The sequence below is a fragment of the Equus caballus genome, chromosome 22 (assembly GCF_041296265.1).
Source record: "Equus caballus isolate H_3958 breed thoroughbred chromosome 22, TB-T2T, whole genome shotgun sequence".
Taxonomy (NCBI): Eukaryota; Metazoa; Chordata; class Mammalia; order Perissodactyla; family Equidae; genus Equus; species Equus caballus.
This window is the reverse complement of record NC_091705.1, coordinates 44,694,906-44,705,349: the sequence shown is the minus strand read 5'-3', so window position 1 is coordinate 44,705,349 and position 10,444 is coordinate 44,694,906. Positions and strand designations below refer to the sequence as shown.

At 51.7% G+C, this 10,444-nt stretch overlaps 1 long non-coding RNA gene across 1 annotated transcript; it reads right to left on the bottom strand.

The window, feature by feature from the left end:
- Positions 1–1,195: 1,195 nt before the first annotated feature.
- Positions 1,196–10,036, bottom strand: LOC138920015 (uncharacterized). The gene is made up of 2 exons (XR_011430604.1): positions 9,879–10,036; positions 1,196–3,576 (listed from the first exon to the last, which is right to left on the bottom strand). It is a non-coding gene; the product is annotated as an uncharacterized lncRNA (long non-coding RNA).
- Between the last annotated feature and the right edge of the window lie 408 nt (positions 10,037–10,444).

The following is a 10,444-nucleotide window of genomic DNA, read 5'->3' as shown; positions in this document are numbered from 1 at the left end:
AACAAAGCCTGTGGTTTAAATGTGATTTCTCATTTATTCTTTGCAAAATCCTTATGAGATGGGCACAATTATTCTCTTCATTTTACGGAGGCACATCGCTAGGAATTGCTTAGCGTTGAGAGTTCATTAAGGGGAGAGGATGGAAAATCTGATTTCTCTTACAGTTGTCTGATGCAGCCATTTCTAGACTCTGGAATTTCACTCCAGTAAAACTTAAAAAAAGAGAGTGAGTTGACATAGAAATGCCAACTCTTGATTTTGCCAGGTATAAGCATTTGTGGAAAAAAAAGGCTGCCACCTGCTAGTGTCGTCATTTCATAAAAGACATTTTTGCACAAATAGGAAGGAAGATCACAGGGAAAAAACATTTCTTTACATCAATCACATGTCACTCTATAAAAACTCACTCTGGTATCCTTTTTTTTCCTTTCTCATTTTGCCAAGGGCTGGAGAATATTCCACCTCATGCTCACCCTAATTTGAGGACTTGCACTCAGGATTGCTGCTCTTGGGTTCTCAAGAGGGGTGGGGGTGGGGGGTGGGGTCCCATGGGGGCATGGAGATACCTGGAGACATTTCCTTATTTTGACTTTTTTAATATGCTGTTGGCATCCAGTGGGTAGAGACCAAGGATGCCGCGGACATCCTACAATGCACAGGACAGCCCAGCAACAGAGAAACATCCTGCCCCAAATGTCACTGGCGCCCAGTTAGGAAACCGTGGTGTACAGACATCTAATGGGCAGAAGACGGGCTGCTCGTCAACACTCCCTGGATGCACCAGAGGGGCAAGGAAGGCTGTGGTCAGAGGAAGATGAGCGTGCTCTGCCCCGTGCAAACCCAGCGAGGTCGGGGGAGTCTTGTTCACCCAGTGAATTACCTTCCCGTCTCTTGGGAGAGCTCACTAATAGCCCAGCAACACGAACGTGGAACAACGTTATTCTGAGGTCCGTTTTCTTTCTTCTGGCCGGTTTACTCCCTCCCCTGGGCTGCCCTCAACTGCCTCCCGGGTGGACGGTGTCTGTGCCACGAGCGGTTGTTCGAGGCTGGACTATTTCAGTTGCAGTGTAGGATGCTGCGTACACACCACGACAGAGGAGATCAAACAGATGTGTGAACCGTGGTTGTGATGGGAGCTAATGAGCATTTCATAACAGTCACCAGGAGAGAAAAAACAATGACACTTTAGAGCAAATAAAACCCATTTGCAGATTTAATATTTTTCTGACGAGTTAACGTCTCTAACCATTACCTCCCCCAGTGTAATTTATTCCTCCAACAACTATTTGTCAAGCTCCACTCTGGGCAAGTCTTCGCTCACTGGGGATTCACTGGTTAAAAGTTACGGCGACATCTGGATCTGGACTTCCCTCACGGCGGCCCGCGGCCAAATCTGGCCAGTCACTTGCTTTTGGACAATCCATAGCTGAGAAAGGCTTTGCAGTCTTAAATGGTCTGGGGGAAAAATCACAAGAAGCACATTCCGTAGCATGCAAAATTATGTGAAATTCAAACTTCAGCGTCCATAAATAAAGTTTTATTGGAACAGGGCACACTCGATTGTGTTTTGTCTGTGGCAGAGTCGCGTGGCTGTGACAGAGACCATTACGGCCCACAAGCCTACAGTATGTATCATCTGGCTCTTTACAGAAAAAAGTTTGCAGACTTCTGATTTAGGGGAAAACACTCAGGAAACCAGGCAATTACAATTCTAAGAGACAACTGCTAAAATAGAAAGAGTATGCGGTTCCATGGGCACCTAGAGGAGGGCAAACCAACTCCACGCGGAGGTCAGGAGGGAAGGCTTCCCGGAGGAGGTGGTAAGGAAGTGGAGATGGGGAAGATGAGTAAAGTCAAGCCCAGGATTCAGGGCCCCACCATGTCAGCTTTCTTCTTGCAACGCCCCAACTCTTCTTCCTGCCCCCAGCACCACAGGGGATCTTCACTGGGGCGAGGAGAGAGCAGGGGAAAGCTTTGTGCTGGCTCATCTCTTATTTCCCCAAATCCATGGTCACTCGCTTGAGTTCTTCCTCCTTCTGAAGGCCGTGGTGAAGATGACTGTGGTGTCAGCCAGGCCTTTTCTGAATTTTTTGTTTCCACATCCTGGAAAGTAACAACCCTAAGGGTCATGTTCATTTTGGACTCATCGTGATGTCCAGGAAGCGGCCTGGAATTTGTCTGGGCCTGGTCCAGAGGCAAGAACTTCTTAAAAAATTTCCCACAACGTCTAACACTTTACCTGTTTTCACTAGACAGAGGTTGGCCGCATAGGTGTTTCTCTTCCTAGAGAAGCCAGTTCTTTGATCCCTGAGCATTCAGCCCAGCACTGAGCTCGAGGCGGGGTGAGCAATAAATATCCAGGGAAGTGTACCCCTGGAGTCTGTTCTGGTTTATGTGGATTGTAAGAATCTGGGCTGCCTTGGGAAACCATTTCAAACCACTGGGACCTCTGTGTCAGCCCGATCAGGGCTCGAATCCCATCTCTGCCACCTCTTAGTCGTGAGTTATGTCCCTCAGACATGCCACTAATCCCTCAGAATCTCCAATCCATCTGAGAAGTGAAGCTGGTATAGCATCTACCTCACTGGTTGTGGTGAGAAGGAAGTGGGAAACTGAACATAGAAACCTCTGCCTGGTGCTCGGCTCAGAAAGCCCTGGAAAATGTGAGCTGGTGTCGTCATCAGATGTGCAAGCATTGCAGACTGTACTGGTGCAGAGTCGACGGGTTCCACTGAAAAATACCGCCCAGTGTCCTGTAGACAACGGGAAAAGTCTGCTTCCACCCGTGTGAAAAGGAGGAAGGAAGAGCATATACCCATATCTGCTGACACACACTTGAAGCACCTTTGCAAGATGACAGAGGCTGTGAGCAGGGACCGCCTCCAGGCAGGCAGCCAGCTGGCTGAAGTGCCCGGGAGAATGCAGTTCTTGGTTTTTTCTCTAGCATGTTCGAACAATGAATAATATGAAAATGATCTATTCAAAACAGTAAATCAGTTTTTACAACACAAGGTGCCCTAACAATGAACAGGATTTGAGGACATTAGGGGTGGGTAACATAGCTGAGAGGTGGGACCTGAGAATGGCAAATAGATCGGAGGAAAACGCCCAGTGACAGACATCAGGTGCAGCCTTGGCAGCAGCTCCTGCGCCTGCGAAGCGAGCAATTAATTTCATGAGCAAATTAACTGGGAGCAAACTCAGCCCGGTCGTCACCCGCCGGCAGCCAGGGCCCTGCAGTGACCTGCTGGAGACCCACAGGTGAGGGCAGGGACTTCCCTGGAGACATCTGGGCGGCCGTTCCCACAGCCCCTTCGAGAAACATCTTGAATGCATTGGGGGCCGGGCACCCCGGGGGCCGATGGCTTGCTTGTCGAGGCCAGCACTTTCGGAAAATTGCTTTTGACATCTACTCACTTGTTTGGGCTTCAGCTGGCATCCCACCCTACATGCTCGGTGACCTTTGACATGAACTTGCCGACAAAGATCACACCACATCAAAATGGCATTCCAGAAGATTCTTTTCAGCAGCAGGTACTCAATGACTGCGATCAAGTTTTCTCCGATGTCAAAACCCTGAAAAAGAGACATTAAAATTGACCAGAATGACTTGGGCAAAAAAAATGTTTTTAAGTGACCAAAGAATTCAAAGGAGAAAACAAGAACAAAGAAAAGCGTGGACTCAGAAACACTGACTTTTGTAAAAAGAATTTATTTCATGTTTCGCCCTTACAAAAATGAATATTCTCATACACAGTTGTGTGGAATAAAACTAGGCCCTGTGGCAGCCGGACCAACCCCAAGGTGCCTGAGCCAGGGCGGCTGGGGTGAGGATGACGCTTTGTCACTCTCACCAAAGTGGAGAGGCCTGAACTGGAGCTCTGTCGATAAACACAGGTGGAGAAAGTCCGGGGAAGTCTCCTGGAGGGAGCCGCACTGGGAGGAGTCCATCCACCATTTTAGTGCGCATGGCAACCTTTTTGAACTATAAAAATTACTCTCCATTCCTTACTCTTACATTCCAGATGTTATCTTGATGCCAGTGAATTACTTCAAGTGACTATAAATACATTTATTCATGCATAAAAGGGGAAAAATCAAGAATGGAAAAAACCAAAATTTTCCTTGAGAGCATGAACATCAATGCCGCGGGGTGTCCTCTGGGAGGAACGGCCTAGGGGTTGAGAGCTGGGGCATAGACAGACCTGGGTGTGAATTGTGGGTCTCCCATATATGGGCTGTGTGACTCTGGGCAGGGGACTTCACCTCTTGAGACTCAGTTTTCCTTATCTGTGAAATGGGCATAGTAACAGTAAAGGTGTCACAGGTTGTTTGAGGATGAAATGAGATAACGTCAGCTATTACAGGTGTTACAGGTATTCTTTCTAGGTATTTATCTGTTTCCTCCCCCTGTTCTCTCTGCCCCTGCCTTCTCCGTGCTCCCTTGTCCCAGAAGAGCGAGGTAGGGAGAAGCAAAGAAAAGGCCTACACGTCTTTCTGGCATTTGTATTCCCAAGGAAAAGGAGAATTCAGAAAGACCACAGAGGAGCTGAAAGGAAGGGAGAGAGGAATCGTGGGCAGGACAAACTGTGTCTGGAAAGCAGGGAGGAGCAGGCCCACCCCGTGGCCTGGGCAGAGAAGAGAAAGGACTGGTCACCGGTGCTGCTGGAGCCCCGAGAGGCCGGCCCTGCGGTGGGGCTGGTAGACGGAGCCCTCAGCATCCTTACAGAAATCCCCATGCCCAAGCGCCGTAGAAGCAACAGAAAACTGGAGCTCAAGGGGCCCTGCGGACAGGGATGCTGATGTCTCCATGGCAACCGGTCCACATGACTCACTGAGGATGGGACCTCCCTTCTCCCCCTGTGCCCTCAAACCAGGGTACCTCCCTGATCATGGGGATCCCGGGTAAGATTGCAATTTTCCCGAACAGCCCCAAGAACGGGTGCTCAGAGTAAAAAATGAAGTTCAATTAAAGAAGACTAAAGCATCACTCTCGCTCACGCACTTCCTTTTGTGGACTAAAACACCGCCTCCTCCATCCTGCACTCCTCCCCAGCTGTGGCTGAGCTCCTCCCGGCGCCGGTGGCCCGCTCACAGTGCGCAAGATGCATCCGTTCGTGGGGTGGAGGCTCGAGCCCCCAGGTCTCGTGTGAGGCTCCAACTCTCATTGTGCTTCCCTATCACCTGGGGAGCGTTCAAACAACCCAGATGCCTGGCCGGGCCACCCTCAGAGATTCTGACTGCGTTGAGGGACAGTGGGTCCAGGCAGTGGTTTAGTTCAAAAATCCCCCTGGGGGTTCTACTGGGCAGCTGTGGTTGAGACCCACTGATCCTGTGGGAGGGGGTTGGAGAGAGAGCTACAGGACAGGGGGAGCGGGGGGAAGCTTGGCCCAGTCTGGGGGTGCATTTTCAAGGAGGGCCCCTGGCTCAGCAAAAAAGATGAGTACAAATTAACCGGAGAAGCTGGTGAGGAGGCAGCGGTGGCGTTCCAAGTGGAGGGGAGAGAAGGAGGGACAGAGGCTACGGGTGAAGCAGGGGTTTGCAGAAGAGGAGAGCAGGCTGGTGGCGGCCAGCCCCTCCACGTCCTGTCCCCTATGTGTCAAGTCGCCAAGGTCCCGTCCTGCGGGCTTTGATCGTTCCAAAGAGGGAAGTCACGTCAAATTCCGGTTCTGGAAAGATCGCTCTGGCTGCCGGGCAGAGACCGGACCAGCCTGTGTGTAGCTAGAGATGGGCACAGAGAGAGGTGAGGGCTTTGCTGAGGCTCAGAGATCAGAGGCTCCTGCAGGAAAAGGCGTGGTGCTGAGAAGTCTGGGACCCACCCGCCGAGAGGGGCCTGAGGAATTCAGCTCCTAAGCCCGAGTGGGGGCTTATTGGGCTTCGTGGCGGTTTTTTAATCACAAAAGCGGCTCCCATGCCAACAGCTGTTTCTGCTTTGAGAGCCAGCAGGGGTGTGGGGGAGGGTCCATCCCCATCCCTCCCGGGGCAGGTGTCAAGGAAGCCAGCTGGGCCTCAGTTCAACTGTGCATCGGAGGGAGATGGATTCGAGATTTCACGGGCACCCAGGGACCAGCGAGTAACCTTGTTGGGGTCAGGCCCCTTTCCCACTTCCTGAGAGAATTACACGCTTGAAACTTCAGTCGCATCAAAGATTTTTGTGACTTCTTCCCAAGCTCTTATCCCATATGTATCTAGAAGTCCGAGTCTGTCCGGACCACACGGGGTGGAGAAGAGAGAAGGCAGTCCCTCAGAAGGGGTCTCCTCTGCCCAGGCCCGTCTCTCCTGCCTGTGCCTCAGGGATGGGGGTGCAAACACAGCCAAGCGCCACTTAACGACCTTTCACTCAACAACGGGCCGTATATGCGACGGTGGTCCCATAAGATAAGGACCAGGAGACTGGGCGTGTGGGAGGCTGTACCATCGGGGTTTTGTAAATACACTCTATGATGTTTGCACAACGAAATCGCCTAAGGACGCATTTGTCAGAACGCGTCCCTGTTGTTAAATGACACGTGACTGCATGTGGGGCAGAGAGGCCACCGTCAGACCATCAGCCCCACCGTATCTACCAGCGCCCCCATCAGCTCAGCTCCTTCTCTCACCAACCCTCCACACGGGCTGTAGGATGAAAATCATTTCAGGAAGGAGGAACTGATACCCAGAGCCCTTCAGTAGGTGTAGGACCCCCCAAGGTCACAGACATCGTGAACGATGGCCCCCAAATCCAAACCCGGGAGGTCAGTCTCTCAAAGCCCACCCTCCCCATCTGGACTCAACATTGTGCCTCCCGGGGGCACAAGCCAATGAGATGCTCATCCACAGACTTCAGACAAGGAGGAATTCTGGTTCATTCTGGTTCACCAGCACCAACAGATACCGCAACTCGCATCTTCTCGAAACGTGAAGTCAGGATCTGGCGGGCGTGCCTTCCTCCCCTCCCCCACCCACCTCTGGAGCTGATTTAAATAGCTTTTGACAGTTATTTGTATAATTTGAGTTATGTGGCATCACAAAGATCTTTCTCCCGGGGACGATTACATGAAACTGTTTTGACAGCTCTCCCAAAGGGGCACTATTTAATATATAACAGCTCATAAAACAAAACTGAGATCCAAGAATACCTTTTGCTGTTAGTCACCATGATATCACCTTTAGGTTTAAGAAAAAAAAGGAGAAAGTTTCCTTTATGCTGTGACATCTCTGGGAGAAACTCAGAGAGCCGAGCTGATATATTTTGTATGTGAAGGCGAGTCCTCTTCGTTCCGCACATGGAATGAGAAATATTTGGAAATGAACGCCCACCATTTCAAAGACGAATTTAAGGAGCCCTGATTTGACTCCAAGCTCTCTGAACTCTCTCTTTTCTCTCCTCCCCAGTTCAGGAGGAGTTGTTAGATCTCTAAATCCATCAGCTATCTGCTTTTGAAATCCTATTTGAAAACATACATTTCCCCCGAGGCCAGTTACTCTATTTTATCCTCTCTCACTGCCTGAGTAATTTGTTCTAACTCTGCAACCCTGTTATTTCATGTCAGGGAGCATTTTCAAATAGAATTTCTGTAAAAAGAGGTTTTGAGAGATAAAGTTGGACCTAGACCTTTCTGGAAGGAGAGGGGAGCGTGGTCTGGAAAACCAGGGGCCTTTATTCTAACAAACAAATGCTGGGGTTTCTCAGCTTTCTCCCACACCACCAGCTCTAAAACCTCACACAAAAAAGTCTCCATGACAGAAGGGGCTTTATTCTCAGGGGGATGGAAGCCCATTCCGAAAATTTTGCAAGCCAAGTGTGAGGGCAGCGAACGCATTACTGGAGCCCAGAGCCAAAGGCAAGCCTCCTGCTGGGAAGCTGGGCGGGACTCCCGTGGGTCCTCACGTTCAACGCCTGCTGTAGCCGCCCCGGGAATGCAGCCCTCATCTCGAGGCCACGTCTAGCCCGGGCTGTATAGTTTTCGGAAATCCCACTTTTCTAAACCTCGAACGATACATACAGTTCCAACAGAGCTGAGAACAGGACTATCTGTCTTGGGGTCGGTAAGGCGGGCAGGGGGTCCTGTTCTGCTTAGAAGGATGATGAGTTTCTTAAACCTAAGCCTTAGGGAACGCGACAAATGGGGAATTCTCCGTATGGTCTTGTGACCATTGTAAAGTTTCCATTAGGTGGGACACAGAATGGACTGGCTTTTACATTGGAAAAAACTCTTACGAATTTCCCATTTTGTGCTTGAACCCCTCCCTCCTTCCCCATTCACTGAAGGTCATAAAAAGTTTGCTCACTACAGCAAAAATTTGTTTTTTTGTGTTTTTTTGCTTAAAGGAGGGAACAATGTTTGAATGGTCTGATCATGGCCTTGGGGACAACATTAAAGGCAGAAGCTGATAAGACCTAATCCAGGTGAATATGATTGATGCTTTAATTCTCATTCACTCATTCATTCGAGAAATGTGTACAAAGCTTCTCCCAGGAGCCAAGATCTAGTCTTAAGACACAACCTTTAGCTGCGAGACAAATCCCGGCCCACCCACCGGCCCAGGACACCTCCGCCTGACCCCAGCGGCCAGGAGGGCTGCTCCCTGTGGATCTAGTCTGCTGGTTCTAGAAGCTTCTGTCTCAACACTTGGACCAGTTCCGAAGCTCTTCAAAGACAGCATTTCCGACTGGCCTCACGCAGCATCACCCAGCAGGCCATGCTCATCAAAGAAGGCTCCAGAAGTGACTGAGTTATCAGCATGGGGAGGGGGCGCCATCGGAGGAGAAGACGCCACGGCCTAGTCTGGTTGGTGGCCCACTCAGCACGGGGACCATCCTGATGGACTTCAGTGCCCTGAAGTGGCCGCTGTCGGCTTTGGAGTCTGAGATGACCTGGACTGGAGTCCAGACTCGCCCTCTTCAGCTCCCTCATCTCAAGACATAGAGAACAGACCCTCCCTCGCGGGGTTTGTGGGGACTAAAACAGAAATGATTTCAGCAGGCAAAAAAACTCCCCTGTGCATCCTGACGCGGGAGATCGCTCTGGGCGCCGAGGATGCCACAGCGAGGCTGGGAGTCAGCGCACGTCAGGGCAGGAAGCTGCCATCACGTGCTGTGTGCAAAAGGCTCTGACGGGAAACTGGCATCGCTGGCAGCAGAGCCAACCCCACAAGAGGAACGTTGCCCTCACAGCCATTCCTGCTCATCCTCCAGGGCTCAGGTGGGCCCCGGGGGCCAAGACAGCGCTTTCCCGAATGCAAAGAGTCTCTGATCCTCTGACGGGATTACGGCAAGGCACCCAATGCCCAATCTGAATTTCTTCATTTGACAAATACTCATTAGGCGTCCACCATGTAGAGGGTCTGGAGTTGGGGAGACAGCAAAGAACTAAACACACGGCAATTCCCTCTTTCCGGGAGCTCTCGGGTGGTGAGTGAAAAATCAGGTAAAGAAATAACTACCTATAACAGTCAGGGGATGGGTCCCGTGGAGGGAATAAAGAGGGAGGAGGGGCACAGGCGTGCTGGGGTGGGGGTGGGCTCCTGCTCTCTGCGGAGTGGTCAGGAAAGACCCCTCTAAAGAGGAAACATTGTAAGGAAACAAGAGAGTGAACCGTGTTTATATCATGGGGAAAAGAACTCCAGGCAGGGGAACAGCAAGCGCAGAGGCCTTGAGGCAGGAGTGTTCTCAGCATGTTGAGGGAAATGAAAGGGGGTCAGTGGGGCGGAGCTGCAGGGCAAGGTGGGTGGGACTGGAGAGTAACTGGGCCAGGGGGTCTTGCAGGCTCCTGGGGGCCCTGGCAAGGGCTGTGGCTTTTACTCAGGGCAGTGGGAGCTGGGCTGTGTGCGCATGGCATCCTTCGTGGTCCACCCTGCCTTGCTCTCTCGCACCTTGGGCGTCCTGAGCTACTTACCTTCACCACGGCTGGTCTTCCCTTCCCCTCCTGCAAACCTCGCGGCCGAGCGGGGCTGGTGCACATGCAGATCCCACACTGGCGGCTAATCCCCACCAGCCAGGAAGGAGAAACTCAGAGGAGCCGCCCGCATCACGAGTTCAAAGACGGTCTGTGCCAGTTTCCTTAGTAAAGGGCTGTCAAGTCCAAAGCAGCCTTTGTTCTGTGGAGCCTGCAGACGGCTGCCCGCCCGCCCGCCCACAGCGCACGGCAGAGTCGGCCCTGAGAGCACTCTCGTCATCGTCGTCTGTTTGCCTTGGAGCCAGCCCGGTGACAATGTGACATACCTACACAAGGCTTGGCAGCATTTCCATGGCTCAGCAAGCACCAGAGGCCACACAGAGGTGTCCGCGAAAGGGGGGCTCGAGGCCCCTCTGTCACCTGTCTCAGTGTGAAGAGAGCTGGGCACAGCGGGGGGAGAGATCGTGCTCCAAAGCGCTGTGATGACACCCCTCTGCCCCCAAGCTCTGACACCAATCCCCTGCCGGGAGAGAGAAGCAGTCTGTCTTTCCTCCTCACCACAGAAG